Source organism: Diceros bicornis, chromosome 7 (assembly GCF_020826845.1).
Source record: "Diceros bicornis minor isolate mBicDic1 chromosome 7, mDicBic1.mat.cur, whole genome shotgun sequence".
NCBI lineage: Eukaryota > Metazoa > Chordata > Mammalia > Perissodactyla > Rhinocerotidae > Diceros > Diceros bicornis.
Genome location: NC_080746.1, coordinates 84,717,187 through 84,742,284, shown reverse-complemented (window position 1 = coordinate 84,742,284; position 25,098 = coordinate 84,717,187).

Here is a 25,098-nt window from a genome sequence, read left to right as displayed (position 1 = left end):
TTTCCAATAGCATCAGTTTTAATGACTTGAATGACATTTATTAACTTTCCTATTATTAGTGCAAAATAAACCAGCATAATTTTATAGCCAAAAAAATAATTAATCTGCACCACAGTTCCTCTTTTGTGAGTCATCAAATGCCACCTACCTGTGACAAGTTTCATAAGCCAGTAGAGGGGATTTTCCATCTTCTGCAATGGCTTACTAACAAAAAAAATTTATAAAGTGTACAAATAAGTTTTACTTTCCCAGACAAGGTATTATATTTATCTTAAAGGTGGTTTATACTTGAAAGAGCTATATGAAAAATCTATGTATTTACTTCCTTTTCACACATATGGATCTATTTCGTGATTGAAAGGTAAGCCAGATATTTTGTCTCAAACTTAAAAAAAAAGGAAAGGAAGAAAAAGCCCACCAACACAATATGCTAAATGTAGTCATTAAGTGTTTATCAGTTCCTCAAGGACAGTGAAAGAGTAGAAATATTCTCCATTGCACAAGGCAAAACTGTAATCCAATCTCAGTGCTCCTACATGCTCATGGATGACGCATATTCTGCCTCAGGTTCATCTATGCAAAGATCGGCACCAATGTGCTCTTCGCCTAATTTGGCTTTGAGTCACTGCCATGAGATTATCAACATTTTAGAACAAAATGCTTCTATTTTAGAATTCTGAATAGCTCTTTATTTTGTTTAAGATTCCATTTTTAGCGTCAGTTGGAACACTTTTGCCTCAACTGTTAATTTAAGAAAAGTTAAAGTCCTCAAACAATACACTAATGCCAAGAAAAAGAATTTAATGTACAAAGCTAAATGGAGGTTCCACCTCCCTGCACAGCATCACTTCTTAGAGGTTGCTCATACCAACCCTGACTAGGATCCAGTTAAGGATTGGCTAAGTCTGGAAAAGGGAGTGAAGTGTTTTATTTTGGTATGTCATCTCTGGAAATCTCCTTCTTTCCTTGTATTCTTTTTTTATCATAAGAATTGAATACTTAAGGATTTCTCTAATTTTTTCCAAAATAATGTTTCAAAATACCAGATTGCATGAGATGTATCCAGATCCCCACTCTTATGTGGTCAGAACTTTGAGCTAGAATCACACCTAAATTCTACAATCTAGTAAGATCCCAAGGAAAAATCAGATAACTTTCCTCATGAGCATTTCTCCCTTTTAAAATTAGCCCATAGTAAATACCTGAGAACCTGCTGATAACAACTGAGACTGATATAAAATAATGTGAAACTGCATCACTTATATCATCTCGATGTATTGTTAGTATTAACTGGCTATTTAGTTGGACAACTGGGTGGATACAGTCAAGCATCAAGATCATTATAGGGATTAAGATCATTTCAAGCAGCTCGTAGAGCAGAAAGATTTATAGTCAAGAAGGTCTTAGTTCCAATTACAGAATTTACTAACTGTATGATACTTGGCTAATTCCTGAACATATCTGGGACTCAAGTTTGCAAGTGGGAAGGGCTTTTGTGGAGATAAATATGATAATATGCATTAAAGTAGGCAGCACAGTACCTAGCACATGAGTGCACAATAATTATTTGTTGAGTAAATGGTCAATTCCCAGGAATTTAAGAATTGACTAAATCTTCTTTCAACTCTACTGAAGGCAAACTGATCAACAAGACGGTTTTGTTGTTTCTGAAGTTACTTATGTGATATTTTTCTTCTTTGCTTGCTTTTTAAAGAAACTTTACATTTGGATGCCTATCTACTTAATGCTTCAGAAAATCCATGCATAAAATTATTTTGTTTGCATCATCTCATCTATGCCAACTATTAAAGAACAACCACCAAAAAGAAAAAAATTTGACTTCACCGTTACTATATGAGCCCAGATACTTCTCTTTCTGCTTCCTAATTAACTACCTAAGCAGTGAACTTCTTTATGGTCGTTTATTCCTTGAGAATCACCAGAACTTTAAGTATTGTCAGTGTACCTTAAATCCTACTATACATGAAGAGATGGAAAAGTTTCCGAGAACATGTGACCTTCCTTAAGCTAGAGGAAGTAGATGTTGGCAAAAAAAATCTGTATTTGCACATACTTTTTATTTTGCATTGTAGTATCCTCCCAAAACATATCTGGCAGACATATCTTTCAGGTGTATGGCAAGTCACATAGGTTGGCTCACTCAACACCCATTTCAAACCTCCTTCCTTTCCCTCTACTTTATCATTCCAGTCTTCCTCAAACCTAGGGGTGACTCAGTGCTGGTCAATGAGGCATAGGTATGAGATTACTGGGAACCTTCTCTTCTTTTTCCTCCTCCATTCCTGTAACTCAGATGAAATCCTTGGAGAAGCAACAGCCAACTTGCAGCCAAAAGAACAAAAACCACAGAGTGAGGACAGCAGGAGCTGAGTTAGCCTGACGATGTTATTAAGACATGTACATTCTTAAGTTGCTTTTCTTGTGATAAACATGAAGCTTTATTTCTTTAAGCAGCTAAAGAGAGAGATTTCTTTACTTACATTTGAATGCATCATGGTATAAGGTCTGACATCAAATCTCCCCTCTGAGATGATTTCCTTGATGCCCCAAGTCATATATTTTGTCTTTGCTGTTCCCACATAATTTTGTGCATACAAGTTTTCAACAACAACAAAATGTTTTCGTTGAAGTGTAAATCAAAAAGTGCACACAAATTAAAGGCTATAGCTTGATGACCTATTAACAGAGTGCACACAAGCTTGGAATCAAATCAAGAAATAAAACATTCACAGAAACCCTGAGTGCCCCCCGGGTGCTGCCTCCTAGTCATAACCCTCTCCCCTTCCCCAAAAGTAACCAGTAACTTAACTTCAGCCACGTAGATTAGTCTTTCTTATTTCTGAATTTATATAAATATTATATACAGTATGTATTCTTTTGTGTCTAGTGTCTTTAGGAAAATATTGTATTTATTAAATTCATTCAGGCTGTTTTATGTAGCAATAGTTCATTCATTTTCCTTGTTGTTGAGCATTCCACTGTATAAATATAACACAATTTATTTATCCAATCTACTATTGATGGTTGTTGGACTGTTTTCAGACCTTGACAATTAATAATAATACTTCTATAAACATACTTTTGCATGACTTTTGGTGCACCTATGTATAGATTTCTGTTAAGTATATACGTAGGAGAGGAATTGCTGGGTCATAGGGTGTGCATATGTCAACTTTAACACTATTACCAAATACTTTTCAAAGAGTTTATACAAATCAGGCTCCTATCAGCAATGCATGAGAATTCTTGCAGCTGCACATCTGTGCCAATATGTGGTATTTCATTCAATTTTATTTTAGCCTTTCTTGTGGGCATGAAGTGAAATTTCACAGTGGTTTTAACTTTGTATTTACCTGACTACAAATAAGAGTCAAAATATTTCAGGGGCCGGCCCAGTGGCGTAATGGTTAAGCTCGCACACTCTGCTTCAGCAGCCCGGGGTTCCTGGGTTTGGATCCTGGGCGAGGACCTATGCACCGCCTGTCAAGCATGCTGTGGCAGGCATCCCACATATAAAGCAGAGGAAGATGGGCACAGATGTTAACCGAAGGCCAATCCTTCTCAGCAAAAAGAGGAGAACTGGCAACAGATGTTAGCTCAGGGCTAATCTTCCTCACCAAAAAAAAAAAAAAAAATGTTTCATATGTATTTTGGCTATTTGGGTATCTTTTTTTGTGTGTGAAGTAACTTCAAGTCTTTTGCCCACGTAAAAAGTTTTATGATTGAGCTGTCTGCCTTTTTTCTTGTTGATTTGGAGAAGTGATTATATATTCTGGATATGAACATTTTCAATTATATGTAATATAAGTAATTTTTCCCACTTTGTGGCCTGCCTTTTCATTTTCTTAATAGTGATCCTAACTTTAATGTAGTCCAATTTATTAATGCTCTTTTATGATTAACTTTTTGTATTCCACTTAAAAAATATTTTACTACCTCAATCTGAAGGCTATCTTCTACAGGCCCTACTGTTTTGCCTTTCACTTTTAGATCTACAACATACCTGAACTGATGTTTGTGTATAATACAAAGTGGAAGTCAAGACATTTTTTTGAATATGATATCCATATAGCATGGTTTCTTTCTTTATGATACAATATGTGGCATCTTAGATTCAAGGGAATATGGTAATATTCTAAATTAGTCATGCCACTTGCAATTACAGAATACTAAAATTGATAAAAATTTTCTGATAGAAGCTGACATATCTAAACAGAAAAATTAAGCTTTTAAAACATTAGAAGAGAATAAGAAATGACTTCAAAAAGTTAGAATAATTTAATAAATTAGATATAGCAATGTGGATTCAGGATTTTCAATAAATGTTCCCAGTTCTATTATCTAATCTAACATACACTCTTAGAACACAAAATTTTGATCCCTAATATTACTGTTGTTCACTAACATTAGTGGATTCCATGTTTTGGACAGGGAAAACCAAAATGTGCCTAGAATACCTTGTTGCTACACTGTAAGAGTGCTTTCAAAGACATCTTGAATAGTGCTAAACAAGACAAGAGTACCAACTAAAAGGATAAAAACAAAAATAATAATTAGACCTCACTGGAGAAAACTGAGCCTTTAAAGTGCCACGGGTCCATAATATTACTTAAAAGTGCAAATAATATAAATTATACTAATTTAAAGTCATGAGTTAAAAATTATCTTTTTTAATGTTCTATATTGATAAACCCAAGTTATCTGAATACTATCTTCAAGTTTTTATCATTGTCTAAGGTGACTATCACAAATGCTAAGATATATGTTATATATACATAATTATATAATACATTATATATAAATATATATTAATATATAATAACACATAAATGTTAACATATATTTGGAATTAACTCAAATATGCTTATACTTTTGTCAATGGTAGATAAAATTTTATTAAAATCAACTGGGTACACACAGATTTGAAAGAGTAGGAAGAAATAAAAGACAAGGAGAAATTTTCCTTAAAGACTGAACATTATCTAAAGCAGATAGATATCAAAATGTGGTCCCCCAATTAGTAGCATTAGCATCGCCCCGGGGTTTGTCAAAAAAGCAAATTCTCAGGCTTCTCCCAGGTCTGCTGCAGCAGAAACTCTGGAGAGGAGAGTATTATACAACCTGTATTTTTCAAGTCCTCCCAGTGATTCCGATGTACATTACGGGTTTGAGAATTGCTGATCTAATGAGACTATTTAAATTACTGCACAGTCTGAGCTTTAAAGCTAAATTGTGTTGGACATTTAACACCAACTCCCACATCTATCAGAAGGACTTAACCGGTTATAGACCAAATAAAAACCAAATAAAGAATTTACATTTTCTCTGCACCACTGAGTTAGGGCTAGTCATTTTGAGACCCCACTAGACCCAAAAGTGCTTGAGTGTGGACTCAAATCCAGATATGTCAATACAAGAATGCACTCCACATCATGTCATTCTCTTTCTCTCCCAACATCCAATAAAACTCTTTCCACAAAGAAAAGGATAAACGAAAGTAACTTTCCTAAGCTGGTCTTCTATCATATCTTAGAGTCTATACACACCAGCATCTCTAATCTTCATATCCATATATATGAAGAGGAGATGTGAAGGAGCTGAGGTTCAGCACAGTGCCCAAAGCCACACCGCCAGAAAGGGCAGAGGCAGGATTCCACTCTCACTCTGCCTGAATCCACAGTCTATATTCCTTCCACTGGAACACTTGTTCCTCAGTATCATACACTTCTAATATATACACCACATGTGTTCAGTAGAAGTTTATTGGATGAAGGGTAAGTAAAGGAATGACCTGAATCTCCCTGTTACTGCACTCTCAGGGACTCTCTCACTGGACAGGTTCCAGCTTCCAGAAACTGCAAAGAGACTTTGACCAACATGATAGTTCACATAACAAGTGAGGCAAGAAAAAGAATAGAGTCATCGAGGAAGGATGACATCATTAAAATGTTTAGATCCTTACAGGAGAAACATTTTAGTCACTCCATAATCTCAAGCTGTGTGTTTCCTCAGTGCTTCCTGAAAACATTTAAATTACACAAAAGATATAAAAAAAATTTATAACTTTTTCAATGAAAATGTGAATTTCAACACCTTAAAAAGCATATTATACTAGTATATAGTATTCATGGTACATTTAATTTAACTTACGTTCCAGATTACTTCTTAGGAAAATTTAGGACTCAATTAAATTCTAAAATCATTTTAAAATTACATGAAATGACATAAGGAGATAAATGCAATAGTTGCTAACGTTTCTTGGAGAAGTCATGGGGCAAGGGAGAGAAACAGATTAAGACACTGCAGACATTTGTTACTTGAAGAGCAGCAGGAAGGGAAAACACATAGGGGTAACATTTTAAAGCTGTGTGTGGGAGGCATTTGCACAAAATATTTTGTCAACAGGATTTCTGCGTACACCTCTCACACACTGCTTAGGAAATTTACCCCAGAATAGAGATTCTCAACTTTTTTTTTTTTTTCCATCGCAAGCTGTCTAGCCTATGTAATTAAAGTCCGCCAGTAAAATAGCATTCAGGTGCTGACAAGACTGTTCCCCAGCCTTCGCCATAGAGGGACAAAGCTAGGTATTTTCATTTCACTCAAGTGTGGTTGTGAAAAATAATCTCTCGTCTGCCTCCTAGAGCATTCTCCACTGCTGGTTTCCTACTAAGTTTCTCTGCCAGGTCCAGATGACATTTCCCCTCTGTTTTGCTGGTAGATGTTCGCTCTCTCCAAGCACATTTATTAATATTTGATCAAATGTGTGCCAACATCTTGAACCTTTATTCATGGTAACAATAAAAAATCATGGTAAAGTGGTCTAACAGAGCACACTGTGAAGCAAAATCTGTTGTGAGATGCTAAGAATCATTGATTTTCTCGATTTATTTACAAGTATGTAACCCGAATGTCCCAAGGCATTACTATATGTGTACTTATCAGATCATATTAACATTCAGACCCAAATTTGCACATTAATTAACTCAAATCTCATCATATAATATTCAAAGCTTCTTCTGGGCCATATACACCAAACTCTCCTTGCAAAATCTATCTTGGTTACTTCTGGGCATACCACTCTCTCCTAAAATCCTGTACACATACAAAGAAACACACACATATGAATACAGTTGCTTTATCTTAGACCAGAAATGGGCAAAGTTATTCTGTAAAGGGCCAGAGAGTAAAAAATTTGAGGTTTTGGAAGGCATACAGTCTCTGTTGCAACTTAATTCTTCCGTTGTAGCCTACATAAACAAATGGACATGCCTGCGTTTCAATAAAACTTTATTTACAAAAATAGCCTGGGGGTAGAGTTGGCCTGAGAGTTGTAGTTTGCCAATTCCTGTCTTAGACTATGCTTGAATTGAGTTAGCCTCACTCTCCATCCTGGGCGTAACCAAGTAAGAAAATCTTTGCTACTATATACTACATGCATTTAGAAATGCATTTTTTTTCCATAGGCATAGTATATTTTGTTGTTCTTAGAAACTGTGGTTCCCATTTCTGAAGAACATCTTTGGATCCCAATGGTAAAATGAGTCTACAGGTAATATCTGATAGGATCTTACAATCCTAAGTGGTTCCTGAGCTGTTGGATCTGACATATAGATACTCTACAATCCACTGACCATAAAGGTGTGAGAATCTGTTAAACTTCTAAACCATAGTACTTACTATTAGGCCAGCTTTAGAAATGTTATAATCAATATACCTTTAATTTTTTACCTGTATAAACAACATGTAGGCAATTGATAATAATAATGGTATATTCATTTATAGAATGATTTTATTAGGAACTATTCAAGAAAAAAGCCATGAATAATAAATATTGTAAAATTATCACATACATTCTCCTTAAGTTTATGGTTATTCTTTATTTAGTAAACATTTAATGAAAAACTATTAGCATCAGGTACTGGATTAGATACTGGGATGCAATTATAACTAACACACAGTCTGCATCCTGAAGGAAACTACAGTCCAGGGTGGTTATTAGACTCTGTGCAGATTCTTAAACCTTGAAATGCAAGCATCCTTTGTATCTCACTAGCTTGAGTGCTCAAGTGGATTTTATGACCAAATTAAAATGATTCTGGGAATAATCAACTTTACTAACAGAGATTTCAGCATTTTACAGGGATTTCCTCATCCCCAAATCCTCAGTGATGCTTAAATATGTCCATGAATTAATCACTATTACTACTCATCTTCAACTCCTTGATAGAAGAGCAGATTCTGAGGCCTTCCTCTTAGGGCCAGAGTCTATAAATGCAGATCTTTGAATAACTCTGTCTGTCTTTGTTGGATGTCTCCAGCGCTACTGACAGAAGAGCTGGGTGTCAGCAGTTGCTATGGCTGTGCCAAAAGCCCTAGCAGTTCTACAGTGAAGTCATTCTGACTGAACTTATTGTCTCCATTATCACCTGAGCCTCATCATGGTCCCTATATTTCTCCTGATTCTTTCCATACTCTGCCTATTAATCCAAGTAATTTCCGTATAATAAAAACACATACTTTCCCCTCTTCAACTGAAACTCAGTAAAGGATGCCCCACAGCAAAACTGCTTGGATCCTCAGGGCTGTGACCCTCTGGTGGTTCAGCTCCTTCTACATACAACAGTGTTTCTCCAGGCATACCCATGATGCCAAGATGATGAGGTCAAGATGGATTCCCAAATCATCTGCACTGGGCCACGGCCAACAATCCTCCTACAACTACCTTCCTCCCTGACTCAAATAATTGAGACCTTTGTAATAAATTAAGGTATCGATCTAGAAACAATCTTCTCTAAAGGAAACTTCACCAGACACGCCTTTATAATTTTGAATCTCAATGTGGGAATCTTTTATACCTATGGACATCACAAATGCAAACAGATATGTGGGGCTTTGTTTCCTCTCAATCTTAAAAACTCAATGAAACTATTTATATTGCAGAAGCATGAGTCTTAACTTCACTTACTCAGAGCATCTTAGGTCTCCAGGTTCTTATCCAGGTAGAGTCAATTTACAACTTATTTGTATGATAGTCAGAATTCACCAATTACAGTCAAAGTCACTATAGCAGAAGCTTCCACTTAGGATATAAAAAGCTTCAAAGAACATCATTCATACCCTCACAATGACAAAAAGCAGAAGAGTCTACAAAATCTTAACTTTTCTTGAGCCCATCAGAGAGATAAGTTTGCAAAGCAACCAAGTAACCTGAACTCCAAAAAGGAACAAGCTCTTCCAAGGACAGATAAAACACAAGAACAGCTGCACCTTTGGTAGAGCATGGGAGGCATAGGTGCTGCCATATAAGCAGGTAAGAAGAAATCAGTTAAAAATTTATTGTACAGGCCAAGTGTGAGCTAACATGTTATTTTAAAATAGATGGAGACGCCAGACATAAGCGAAGTCTGCATTCACTTGCAAGATCTTTTCCATGGGCCTTCATTAGGTAGTCAGAAGAAAGACTGAGGGCAGGGCAGAAGACTAGGAAGAGCTCTCCCCAGTGGCGCAGGCATGCAGGACTTGATTGTGGCTGTTTGGTAGCAGGCAGACATGAAGCCACTCCATAAACCCTTCTCTCCTACAAAGCAAAAGTTTAACACCACTTGGAGAAGGACAGTAAATTTGACACTCTAGGGACACAGACAAAGATCTATTATGACTAGGGGAACAGTAACAGAAAAAAAATCCTCTATGCCTGGGGAAAGAGCAGTGATTTATCTTGGGACCATACCAAGCAGAAGTCTGTCACTGCTGGGGGAAGAATAGGAATCTCCTGCCCAAGACCGAGTACGGCAGAATTTTATTGCCAGGTGAAGAGGAGTAGCAAAACTGGAAAAGACTCATTCCCAAGACTCAGGTGCACAAAGGCTGCTCAGACTGAGATGGAGGAGGAGCAAGAGCACAGAGACAGACTCCCTCCAGGGAACAGGTATGCAGGGACAGCTGAAAGCAATACTAATAAACACCCTCCAGCACTGTAGTCCACATTCTAAGCACAAGGCAAAAGCAGCCCACTATCAGAGAAATTTGAAGCCTATAGAGCACTGAGGATAACAATAAAATAACAATACCAAATATAGCTCAGATGCTGACATATAGACTCAAATCCCCATGATCAGAGTTTGACAGGAGAGCTTTACCCATTTCAAGGGTTACTTACCATTTTTATCCTATATACTGTTCTACACATGAACACAGGCAATCAATCAAAAAGTATGACACACAAAAGAAAGAAAAAACCCAATCCAATGGCAAGAGATAAAGTAATTAACACTACCATACTCAAAGATGGCCTAGATGTTAAAACTATCAGATAGAGACTTTAAAATAGTTATATGCAGTATATTGAAAGATATAACAGAAACACATGGGGAACACCAAAGGATAGAAGAGAACTATAAGAAAAGTTAAATGAAAATGCTAGAAATAAGAAACATGAAAATGCTAGAAATAAGAAACATGATATCAGGAATAAAGAAATCTTTTAATGGTTTCATTAGTAGATTCAAGACAAGAAGGAAAGAAACAACGAATTTGAAGATAAGTCAATATAAATTACCCAACTAACAAAGAGAAAAATGAATGAATAAAATAAATCTCAAGAGCTGTATGACAATATTAGAAGGTCTAAGATATCTGTAATATTTAATCCCAGAGAGATAAGAGAAAGTGAATAGGGCAGAAAATACATTTCAAGAGATAATGTGGAAAATTATCCAAAAATGAAGAAGCCACCAAACCACAGTTCATGAAACTCTAATCAAGATAAATGCAAAACAAAAGAAAAAAGAAAAAAAAGAAAGAAGAAAAAAGACATGTCCTAGTCAAACTTACAAACAAAGACAAAGAAAAAATCCTGAAAGCAAAGATAAGGAGAAAGATGTGAAGACACATCACAGAAAGAGAAACAAAAATAAGAATTACAGCAGACTTTTTTTCAGAAATCATGCAGTCCACAAGAAAATCAAGAATTATTTTTAAGACACCAAAAGAAAAAAAAAAAAAAAACTGAATCCAGAATTCTATACCCAGCCAAAATATTTTTTTCAAAATGAAGGCAAAATAAAAGTAAAGACTTGATCAAACAAACAAAACCTGAGAGAATTCATTTACAGCAGAACTATACTAAAAGAGAGATTAAAAAAGTTCTTTCGACAGAAGAAATATGATACTAATAAAAACTGAACCTAAGCAAAGAAATAGAGTATCAGAAATGGTAAAATAAAAGGAAACATACAAGACAATTTTTCTATATTTTCAATAACTTTCATACATTCTTACCATTCTTGTTTAGTTAGTTATCTATTAAAGCTATTTATAACATATTTAAAAGTAAAATATAGGAAAACAGTTCAAAACTGTAAGAAGAATTGGAATTATACTGTTATACGGCTCACACATTATATAAGAAGTGGTATAATATTATTTGAAGATAGACTGAAAAGTTAGAAATGTAGCTAAAGATGTATATCATAAACCTTAGAACAACAACTAAAAACTTAAAAACAGGTATAACTAACAAGCTAATAATGGAGAATAAATCATAAAAAATAAGTAAAACAGAAGGTGGCAGAAAAGGAGGGAAAAAGAAACAAAGACTAGACAAGATAAACAGAAAACAGCTATCAAGATGGTAATTTAGGGGCTGGACCAGTGGTCCAGTGGTTAAGCTCAGGTGCTTCACTTCGGCAGCCCAGAGTTCACAGATTTGGATCCCAGGCACAGACCTATACACCGCTCATCAAGCCATGCTGTGGAGGCATCCCGTATGCAAAATAGAAGACGACTGGCAAAGATGTTAGCTCAGCAACAATCTTCCTCAAGCAAAAAGAGGAAGATTGGCAACAGATGTGAGCTCAGGGCCAATCTTCCTCACAAAAAAAAAAGAAAGAAAAAAAAGATGTTAATTTAAACCCAACCATATCAATGACTACATTATACACCCAATTAAAAGGAAGGCTATCTCAGAACAAAGCAAAATTGAACTATATGCTCTTCTATTAAAAACCTACTTTAAACATTAAGACATAGATAAGTTAACAGCAAAAGGATTGACATGCTATCAGTAATTTAAAAAACTGGAAAGCTAAATTAATATGAGGCAAAGTAGACTTCAAAATAAGGAATATTGCCAGGAATATAGAGGCACATTACACAATGGTAAAAGGGGTCAATTCATCAAGAAGACCTAAAAATGCTAAATCGGCATGCACCTAAAAGAGTTTCACAGTACATGAAGAAAAACTCCACAGAAATGACAGGAGAAACCAACAAAGCCAAAATTACAGTTGGAGACTTCAAAACTCCTGTCTCAGTAATTAATAGAACAAGTAGACAGAAAATCAATAAGGACGTAGAAGAACTGAACAGCACCATCAACCAATTTCATTTAGTTGATAGTTATAGAACACTACACCCAACAACAGCATAAGACACTATTTTCAAGTGCACAAGAAACATTCACTGAAATAGACCATATTCGGGGCCATAAAACAAACATCAACAAATGTAAGACTTGAAATGACCAAAATGGAATAAACTACAAATCAAAAAGACAAAGTTAAACCACAAATTAACAAATAATCACAGGTTAGAGAGGAAATTACAAGAGAAACTAGAAAATATTTTCCATGAAGTCACAACAAGTCAAACATTGGTGAATGTAGCTAAAATAGGGCTTAGGGGAAATGTAGAGTATTACATGCTTATACTAGAAAACAAGAAAGGTTTAACACCAATAATATAAGTGCTCATCTTAAAAAACTAGAATAAGAAAAACAAATTAGACCCAGAGTAAACAAAAGGAAGGAAATACTACAGATAAGAAAACCCAATGAAACTGAAAACAGTAAAACCATAAAACAATTAATAAGATCAATAGTTTTGTCTATTAAAAATTCAATAAAATTATTAAATCTCTATACTGACTAAGAAAAAAGAGAGAAGACACAAATTATCAATATTAGGTGTGACAGAAGGGACATTACTACAGATCCTACAGACTGTAATGGGACTTTAAGGGAGATCATGAACAACTTCATATAAATAAATTTTTTTATAACTTAAAATGACAAATATCATGAAAGACACAAACTGCTAAGCTCACTCAGGAAGACAAATATACCTTTCAGAGCTTTACATTTACTGAAGAAATTAATTTATAATTTAAAAACCTTCTAACATAGAAAACCCCAGGCCACATGGTTTCACTGGTGAATTCTACCAAACATTTGGGAAAAAGTCATATCAATTCTACACAAACTTTTCCAGCAAATAAAAGAGAAGGAGATACTTCCCAACTCTTTTTGAGTACAGCATACCCTGACAAAGATATTACAACATACCAGACAAAACTATTACAACAAAAGAAAACCACAAACCAATATCCTCATTAACATAAATGTATAATCCTTACAATATTAGTAAATCAAACCCAGCAACAGATAAAAAGAAAAATGCATCATGACCAAGTGGGGTTTATCCCAGGAATGCAAGAGAAGTTTAAATTTGAAAATCAATAAACATAATTCACCATCATCAATAGACTAAAGAAGAAAATCATACAATAATCTCAGTAGAGTCCAAAAAGCTTTTATTAAAATTCAACATCTATTAATTATAAAAATCCAAAGCACATTAGGAATATAATTTCCTCAATCTGATAAAGTACATCTATGAAATATCTACAGCTAGTATCATACGTAATGGTAAGCCTTTAATATTCTCCCATTAAAATTGGGAACAATACAAAGATGCTGACTGGCATTATTTCTATTCGGCATCATAGTGAAAGCCCTGTCAGTCAAATAAGGCAAGAAAAATAAATTTTAAAAATACGGATTGGAAAAGAAAAAGTGAAACTTTTTATTTTCAGAAGACCTGATTGTATTGATAGAAAATCCAAAACAATATACTACAAGCTTTTAGAACCAATAAGTGAGTTTAGCTTGTTCTTAGGAAACAAGGATCAACTGTATTTCCATACTGGCAATGAAGAATTGCAAATTAAAATTAAAAACAAAATTACCATTTACCATAGCCTCAGAAAAGGGATGAAGTACTCAGGAGTATATCTAACAAAATGTTTAAAATTCATATCCTAACAACAATAAAACATTGATAAGAGAAATCAAAGATCTAAATAAGTTAGAAAGATACACTGTGTTCATGGATTTAAATGCTTAATATTATTAAGATATTGATTCTACCAAACTTATTCTATAGATTCAATACAATCGTCTTAAAATTGTCAGCTGGTTTTTGTATAAGTTTCAAATATGATTATAAAATTTATATGGAAAAGGAAATTACTTAGAATAACTAGAATATTTTTGAGTAAAGGAACAAAGTTAACTTGTTCCCAAAAGCAATGTATCAGAGTTCTAATTGCTTTGTAATACTCATAAAGCCCGGTAATTTGTATAATACAAATTATATTTGTATTATAAGTCTGATTTTAAGACTATCTACAAAGTGACAATAGTCAAGTTAGTGTAATATTGGCAAAAAGATAAACCTACAGATAAATGAAACAGAAGAGAAAAGCCAGACATAAACAAACATATTGAATGGTCAATTGAATTTTGATCAAGATGTCAAAACAATTCAATGGAGAGAGGATCGTCTTTTAACAAATCATGCTTTAATGATCTGCCATCATATAAAAAAATGATCCTTGGGGCCGGCCTGGTGGCGCAAGAGGTTAAGTGCGTGCGCTCCACTGCGGCGGCCCGGCGAGGCGTCCCGGGGTTCGCCGGTTTGGATCCCAGGCGCGCACCAACGCACCGCTTGGCAAGCCATGCTGTGGCGGCGTCACATATAAAGTGCAGGAAGATGGGCATGGATGTCAGCCCAGGGCCAGTCTTCCTCATCTAAAAGAGGAGGATTGACAGATGTTAGCTCAGGGCTGATCTTCCTCACCAAAAAAAAAAAAAAAAAAATGATCCTTGACCCAGACCTCACACCAAATACAAAATTTATCTCAAACTAAATCATAGACCTACATGTAAAATCTAAAACTATAAAAGTTCAAAAAAAGAGAAAATCTTTGTAACCTTTCCTAAAGCAAAAACTTCTTACATATAAAGAAACACATCAACTCTAAAAGAAAATATTAATAAATGGTACTTCATCAAAATTTAAAACTTTTATTCTTTGAAAGACATAGTTAAAATGACAAGACAAGGGGCAGACTTTAAGAAGATATTTGCAAAATCCATATCCAACAAAGGACTTGTATCAAGGATATGTAAAGAACCCTTACAACTCAATTATGAGGAAACTGATGACTTAAGAAATGGGGAAAAGATCTGAACAGATGTATCATAAAAGACATACAAATAGCAAATAAGCACAAGAAAAACTACAATACTGGAGTGGATGCGGAGCAAACAGCGTTCTGATACATTACTGGTGGGAATGCAAAACAATATGGCCATTTTGAATTTTTTTTTTTAATTAATTTATTTTTCCCCCAAAGCCCCGGTAGATAGTTGTATGTCATAGTTGCACATCCTTCTAGTTGCCGTATGTGGGACGCGGCCTCAGCATGGCCAGAGAAGCGGTGCGTCGGTGCGCGCCCAGGACCTGAACCCAGGCCGCCAGCAGCAGAGCGCGCGCACCTAACCACCAAGCCACGGGGCCGGCCCCAATATGGCCATTTTGAAACACAGTTCAGCAGTTTCTTAAAATTGAAACATACAATTTCCATACAACCCAGCAATCCTGCTCCTGGTATTGATACAAGATAAATGAAAACATATGTTTACCCAAAGTCTGTACATGGATATTTAAAACAGATTTATTCATAATCACCACAACCTAGGAACAGCCAAATATTCATCAACTGGTAAACAGATTAACAAATTATGGTACCACCTTACAAAAGAATACTACCTACCAATGCCAAGGAATAAACTACAGATACAGTCAACAACATGGTTGAATCTCAAATACATTATACTATGTGAAAGAAGCCAGAGTCAAAAGGCTATATATATGATTCAATTTATGTGACATTCTAGAACAGGCAAAACTGTAGGTACAGAAATCAAATCACAGATTGACAGGGGATAGGGCTAAGGGAAGAGATTGACACTAAGGAGCCATGAGGGAAATTCTCATGGTGATAGGTATATTCTCTATCTTGGTAGACGGATGATTACATGGCAGTATATGTATGTAAACTCAAAAACTATGTATATATAATGGATAAATATTTATTTTATGTAAATTACACCTCAATAAATCTTATTTCTTAAAAGCTCTATGACAGGTCTTATCTCACTTTATTTTTGATGACTTTAAGGCAATGGGATAATACAGGCTTCATCTCTCAATCTTCATGAACTCCAAGGCAAATTTAAGGTTGAACACTGGGAAAACACGTCGGCTATTCCTATTTGCCTCTGTAATTTCTAAATGGACATGTGAAGAAAAAATTTATTTTACTTAAAATATAAAATAATAAGCTTAAGAAGAAAAAAAAAATAAGACTGTTCCAAGAAACCTCTCAGCATTTGCGCTAAGGGAACATGGGAGGTCTAGGGTCAGAAAGTGGATAATGAGGTGGCACCCTGGCACAGCACAGAGCTTAGCCTCACAACACAGTGTGCATAAACAAAAGCCACATGACACCTCTCTCTGTACAAAGGAAAGGTGACCCACACCTCAAAGTGTTTACTGCAAGTCTTAGCCTCAAGTTCAAGGATTATGCTGATAAGGAGACAAATAATAAAATTTCTATAAGAAAATGATTAATAGAAAACAAATCTTCATATCTTCCAGATCCAGAATTGATTTCTAATCTCCTTAAAATCTGAATGTCTAAAGAGTTTGGAACATATACGTCACTGAAATCACCATTTTTCTCCAATTAGATAATATTGAAACCTATTCCAATCTTCCATACTAGTTTTAATTTAACAAATTTGATGAGTATATTCTAGGAATAGCTGTCTATATTATCGCTGAAGTAACTCTGGACTATGACTGTAGGGTTAATTTTCAGAAGACCTTCTTGTGGGACGTTATCCAGAATTTTTTTATTTCATCTGTTAGAGGTATTGACACCAGCATCTCTCTGAAGAAAGTAGTGTGTTGTAACAATGTCAAGTTTCTCTTCTTCTTTCAATGTCAAGTTTCTCTTCTTTCAAAACTTCTCATAGAGTCAACCACCGATAGGGCAGTATCCGTACAGATACCAACTCAATTCTTCCAAGATAAAACTTTTGTTTCTAGATAGGAAAACAAAGCAGTGAATTTACCCTGGCACTTGCTTGTTGTTTGCAATTCTGTGCAGGAAAAAACCTTTTTCTTAAATTTCACCGTCATTTACAAAACCTACGACGCTACATCATGACATTTATTGGTGAAATCTGTTGACTCATCAATCTGCAGAGAAACTGTTGTTTTTCAGTATATTATACAAAACCTCTTCAGTGTGATGTAAAATGTCATCAGTACATCAACTTACTGTACTGTTTGAGACTGGAGCCTTCAATTCCTCATACTACATCTTGTCTAAACATTTTACTTTCTGTAATTTTACATGCTGGCATTATTAGTTTCTCAGCAGCTGTATGACTTTTCCTTTTCTGGGCAATAAGTTCAGTAACTATACAATTTGATTCCTGAGGCTTTTGACTGAATATGACTTCTTAAAAACAAAAGTTTACTGTTGTTTTGAGAATATAATAGCTATTTAAAATAACCAGTAGCTTTATCTGTCACACGGCTGTGAGTTGTATATAAGTGACAATAGATGCAGAAGAAGCATCTGACAAGATACAGCATCCATTCATGATAAAAACTGAGTAAAATGGGTATAGAAGGAAAGTACCTCAACATAATAAAGGCCATATATGACAAACCCACAGCTAATATCATACTCAATGGAGAAAAACTGAAAGCTATCCCTCTAAGAACAGGAATAGACAAGGATACCCAAATTTTTTCCTTTTTGTTTTTTTTTCGTGAGGAAGATTGGCCCTGAGCTAACATCCATTGCCAATCTTCCTCTTTTCGCTGAGGAAGATTAGCTCTGAGCTAACATATGTGCCCATCTTCCCCTATTTTGTATGTGGGATGCCGCCATAGCATGGCTTGATGAATGGTATGTAGGTCCGCACCTCGGATTCCAACCTGCAAACCACAGTCTGCCTAAGCAGAATGAGTGAACTTAACCACTATGCCACTGGGCAAGCCCCAAAGAAAAGCACTTTTGCCACTCTTACTTAACATAGTGTTGGAAGTCCCAGGCAGAGCAATCAGGCAAGAAAAATAAATAAAAGGGATCCAAATTGGAAAGGAAGAAGTAAACTATCACTATTTGCAGATGACATGATTTTATATATAGAAAACCCTAAAGAATCCACCAAAAAACTTTTAGAAATAATAAATGAATACAGTAAAGTTTTAGGATACAAAATCAACATATAAAAATCAGTTGTATTTCTATACAATAACAATGACATAGCAGAAAGAGAAATTAAGAATACAATTCTATTTACAATTTCAACAAAAAGAATAAAATACCTAGGAATAAATTTAACCAAGGAGGTGAAAGATCTGTACACTGAAAACTATAAAACACTGTTGAAAGAAATTCAAGGAGACACAAAGAAATAGAAAGATATTCCGTGCTCTTGGATTGGAAGAATTAACATAGTTAAGATGTCCACTCTTACTAAAGCAATCTACAGATTCAATGCAATTCCTACCAAAATTCCAACAACATTTTTCACAGAAATAGAACAAACAATCCTAAAATTTATATGGAACAACAAAAGACCCCGAATAGCCAAAGGAATCCTGAGAAAAAAGAACAAAGCTGGAGGTACCACACTCCCTGATTTCAAAATATACTACAAAGCTGTAGTAACCAAAATAGCATGGTACTGGCACAAAAACAGACATACAGATCAATGGAACAGAATTGAAAGCCAAGAAATAAACCCACACAAATATGGACAGCTAATTTTCGACAAGGGAGCCAATAACGTACAATGGAGAAAGGAAAGTCTCTTCAATAAATGGTGTTGGGAAAACTGGACAGCCACACGCAAAAGAATAAAGTAGAATGAAAGAATTATCTTACACCATACCCAAAAATTAACTCAAAATGGATTAAAGACTTGAATTTAAGACCTGAAGCTATAAAACTTCTAGAAGAAAACATAGGCAGTGCACTCTTTGACATCAGTCTTAGCAGCATATTTTCAAATACCATGTCTGACCAGGCAAAGGAAACAATAGAAAAGATAAACAAATGGGATGACATCAAACTAAAAAGCTTCTGCACAGCACAGGAAACCATGAACGAAAAGAAAAGACTACCTAAAACTTGGGAGAAGATATTTGTAAACCATATATCTGATAAGGGGTTAATATCCAAAATATATAAAGAACTCATACGTCTCAACAACAAAAAAATTAATAACACAATTAAGAAATGCACAAAAGATCTGAACAGACATTTCTCCAAAGATATACTGATGGCCAACAGGCACATGAAAAGATGTTCAACGTTGCTAGTTATTAGGGAAATGCAAATCAAAACTACAATGAAATATCACATCACACCTGTCAGAATGGCTATATTAACAAGATAAGAAATAAGTGTTGGAGAGGATGTACAGAAAAGGGAACTCTCCTACACTGCTGGTGGGAGTGCAAACTGGTGCAGCCACTATAGAAAACAGTATGGAGATTCTTCAAAAAATTAAGAATAGAACTACCATAAGATCCAGCTGTTCCACTGCTGGGTATTTATCCGAAGAACATGAAAACACGAATGCATAAAGATATATACACCCCTATGTTCACTGCAGGATTATGCACAACAGCCAAGACTTGGAAGCAACCTAGGTGCCAATCAAGGGACAAATGGTAAGAAGATGTGGTATATATACACGATGGAATACTACTCAGTCATAAGAAATGGTGAAATTCGGCCACATGTGGCAATAAGGATGGACCTTGAGGGTTTTATGCTAAGTGAAATAAGTCAGAGGGAGAGAGTCAAATACTGTATGATCTCACTCATAAATAGAAGATAAAAGCAACAACAAACAAACACATAGAGACAGAGATTGGATTGGTGGTTACCAGAGGGGAGCAGGGAGGGAGGAGGGAAAAAGCGGTGATTAAGCGCGTGTATAGTGATGGACGGTAACTAGTCTTTGAGTGGTGAACATGATGTAGTCTACACAGAAATCAAAATACAATGATGTACACCTGAAATTTATATGTTATAAACCAATGTGACCGCAATAAAAATAAATAAATAAAAATAGACAAATTTATACATTCATACATTTTGCTACCAACAGTAAAAGTTTAAAAAGCTGGCTAGAAGGATGCCTATGGTTTGGGGAAACTTTTCTTCATCCCTCATGAAAGGCAACAGAACACATGCAGAGGTGGCATGACTGGCAGCCCTCACTTTTGCCATGCTCTTGAGCAACACAGGCTAAGCACAGATGGCAGCATCAGAATTCTTCTCAACACCCTTACCTGTTTGTAAGTTAGTCCTCCTAATGCAATTAGAATGGATTTTGAAATCTGACAGACTTCAGTTAGAATCTAGCTTTACAATTTATAAGCTGCATGATATTGGGTAAGTCAGTTAGGCCTCCTATGTTACTTCTTTTGAAAATTAAAAACGACATGGAGGGACCAGCCTGGCGGAGTAGTGGTTAAATTCACCGGCTCTGCTTTGGCAGCCTGGGGTTCGCAGTTTCAGATCCCAGGCGTGGACCTACGCACGATTTATCAACCGTGCTGTGGCAGGCATCCCACATATAAAGTAGAGGAAGACGGACATGGATGTTACCCCAGGGTCAATCTTCCTCAAGCAAAAAGAGGAGGATTGGCAACAATGATAGCTCAGGGCTAATCTCCCTCACGAAAAAAAAAAAAAAAAAACACCACCACATGGAAAAACTATTTGAAATAGCATCTGGTATATATATTCAATTAATAATGCATATTATCATTGTTATTAATGATATCTTTGCTATTGTTACTGTTATTGACTGGTGTGAAATCCAGTTTTTAGTGCAACATTCTGAAGTTAATTGGCATTTTGTAGCTGTCTTAATGAAATGATACGTGAAGACACTATTAAGCAAAAAGCCCAACGTACTAACAGCAGCTGGGTGAAAATAAATTGCAAACCACTTGAGGAATGGGAAAGAGTTCATTTAATAACAACAGGCTAGTTTCCCTATCTTTGTGTTATTTCTAATTAAAGTTGAAAACTCAGTTGCCAGTAATTTTATGAGCTTCTTCAGGTTTGGGGGAATTGATGATTAACAATGTTCTGCATCATGTTATAATCTTATGGGCAAAAAATATATTGAAAAAAGTCACCACTTTGGCCAAATACCTGTTTATTAATCACTGGAGAGATCTGCCATCACACTCTGGAAGCATTTGACGTTAAGTCTCTCGAGGAGAGTACAACGTATATCTCTACAACGTCAGTCCTTTTGACATCTAACAAAAGCAAGCACTTCACAGATATTGGTCAAATAAATGGATGAATCAGGTAGGCAAGCTAGAGGAGCTTTCCCCTGCTTCTCTTAAGGATGGGGGACCGACCAATAAGTCTGAAGTAGACTAAATGTGGGATGCAGTCCTGATGTGGCCCAGATTCATTTGACCACATGTTTCTGTCTTTAAATTATAGTCAAATTTAAAACTATCCACTATATGGTGAAATGAAATGTATGCTGGCATGAGAATTGATATTGCAGCTCTCATCATTTTGTATTCCTTTGACTTGTTGGGAATCCCAAAGAGTAAAATGCTATACCAAATCACGCAGAAAGCATCAGTGGATTATATATGCCTGTGCATACCTCATCCTACACAAATCTCTGAGGCTTAAGTGAAGGGAAGGGGGAGGAAGTCACAAAGTATTTGAAGCAAGTCAGATTTTTAGAGATGTCCATCTGGTTTGGTTCCGGTAAAGAAGTGAAAGCTTCTCTTATCTCCCTGTTTTGTGTTTTCACAATAACATACTATTTGAAACATTTTTCAGACTTGCAATTCAGCATTCATTTGTTTAAATATTTGCTTCTTTCAGCAGGGTCTAATATCCATGAAGGCAGGGACTCCTCAGACCAAATAAACACGATTTCATCATGACATCTCCAGTGTCCAATAGAGTGGTTGGCAAAGAATGGATATCAATAGATATTTTTAATGTACAAGTTAATGGAAATGTGGGGTTTTTTTCTATTATGTTTATAGATGTTAAGAATAGCTGGACAGCATGGTGACTATAGTTACTAATAGTGTATAGCATATTTGAAAGTTGCTAAGAGAGTAGATCTTAAAATTTATCACAAGAAAAAAATTTTTTGTAACTATGTATGGTGTCAGATAACTAGACCTATTGTGGCAATCATTTAGCAATATATACAAATATCGTACCATTATGTTGTGCACCTGAAACTAATATAATGTTATGTTGTCAATTATACCTCAATTAAAAAAAGAGAGAATAGCTAGACTGAGCATATATTTGTGATACCCAAGCAAGTGTTAAAGATACAAGGTCTGCAGTTACCACCTGTGCTGAGACTCTACGGAACACAGACTGAGAAGCAGATATAACATGGCCTCATTAGCTTCCACTATTTCCAGTTCTTTTAACTGACCCAATGGAATATACAATCCACGTGGGAAGAAACATTTGAGACTTCAAACCATCAAGTTTCTCCAGTTGTCCAGTAGATATTCTTTATAGACTTTGTGTTAAGTAACTTTTGCATTTGGTGTCTGTGCCTCAAAGTAGACCACCATCGCTGTCCAGTTCTTTCTTTCAGTTTCATAGATTGAAATCCTTTGACTCACTTGAATCTTACTTTAAAAGCTGAGTGATCTTGACTGGGGGCTTTCTCTGATCTCTTTTCTGACAGATTTAATACACTGCATACTGATAGCCTACTTCTATCAATCTACATGCAAGGAATCCAATACACTTGTTAAATGAAACTTAAAAATCAAAATGAGAAAATGATAGGACTTACAAGTGATCTAATTCCACGCTCATTGCTAAAGAGGAGGAAACAAAGTTGAAGTCCCAAAATAAGTTTGCTGCAGAGGTTGTCAAAAACTCAAATTTCCTGACACCCAGAGAAGAACCATCCCCACCCCAATGGCCTGGTCTTATTCTCACAATTCCTAATCATAAATCATCTTAAAAACCAATATAAAGCAAATATTTGTCATTACCTTAGGCAAACAGACACCTTTCCAGAACCATGGCCACTAGTAACCAAGGCCCAGTAAGCTCAGAGCTGAGAAACTGCTGGCTTGGGAACACTACTTCACATCTCACCTGCCGAATGTCCCAGCTGTTGACTGAGTTTCAAAGTGAATAACGTCCTGGAGCTATTTTCATTTTCCACATTGTACAGAAATCGGTTAGTAACAACTATTTTATTTATTTCCCTGTGATTGCTACAGTTGAACAAAGAAATGTATAAAACACCCAAATACATCACAGGTGATCTGATCATTCCAAAAGGAAGGTTTGAATGCACAACACATCCTACCTGAACTTAATCAACAAATACCTTTCTGTCTCAATGCTTCTCTTTGCCGTAAGTTCAAACTGGGAGGCAAGTGGACAGATGGTAATGCAGAAAGATATTGCTTCACTGATTAATGGCCTAGCCTTGAAGAAGACCTCTCCTCCTTTTAATCTGGGAGAATCCACACAGCAGCTACTGCTTTATAAACTTCATTCAAGAGTATGTTTGGATTCCAAAGTGGTTTATCATCTTTTGAACTGATCTAAATGCCACAAAATAGGAGGAAGTTAAATTATGACACATTCATATAATGCAAAATTTTCATAAAATATATAATTACAAAGATAATAATAAGAATGAAAATAGCAAGCACAACAAATAGAGTCCATACTGTGTGCCAGGCAATGTGCTAAACACTGAATCAGAATTTTAACAGCCCTATGAGGAAGGTACTATTACTATCACATACACACAAACAAAAACCCTACATGGAAGAAAATGTGCCAAAATGCAAACAATAGTTACTTTGGGGATAGGTGATTATTTTTACTGTGTGATATGATTTTCTAAATTTTCTGTAATATAATTATTCACTTTTTAAATTAGTTAAAATAGTTGTTTATAAAACTGAATTAGTTAAATGAGATGTATCAATTTCCATAAAATTTTGAGTGGTGTGAGAGAAGTCCATAGTAAGGTTATAATATTTGGACAACCATTGTGTTTAGTTTTTCACTTCTTTAACATTATATTAATTATCCACATCAACATTTGCTTTATGACATTTTAGACAAAACAAATATATTTTCAAGAGCATCAAGACCCTCTTGCATCTACCTCACACTTAAAATTAGCTTCTCTTTTTTTCTGTGGAAATACCTAAAATTGCCATAATTATGAAATCAGTTCTTTGGAAATGCCCCTGGGAAAAATAACTCTTCTATTCCTGAGAAGCTAACACTTTCAAAGATGTTAACTCAGTGGTTCTCAACCAGGATGATTTTGCCCCCAGGGGACATTTGGCAATGTCTGGAGACATCTGCAATTGCCATGACTGGGGAGGGATACTACAGGCATGTAGTGTGTAGAAGTCAAGGATGCTCCTAGACAACCTACAATACACAGGACAGCCACCCTCCGTCCCCCAAAAAGCATTATCTAGCCCAAACCTCAAAAGTGCAGATGTTAAGAAACCCTGAGTTAGTTTAATTTATGGCTATGAGAAATACTCTTCCCTGAGACTTTAGATTGAGGCTGGTGAAAAATACTAAAATGCAGAGTAGAAAGGGAAAACAAGATTCAGAATGGTAAATCTTGGTAAAAATCCATCTTTTCTCTTCCACAAACCGGAAATGTGACTTTGCCTAAGTTACCTAAGCCTCATTTCCACACCTGTTGAGTGAGAAGAATAATTACAATTTTTCTCATAATGAGGCTTGTGAAAAAAATAAGGATCTGTAAATATTCTGTAAACTACAGTTAGTGAGTCTGCAATGAATAGTGATGATGATGATGACAATGATGATGA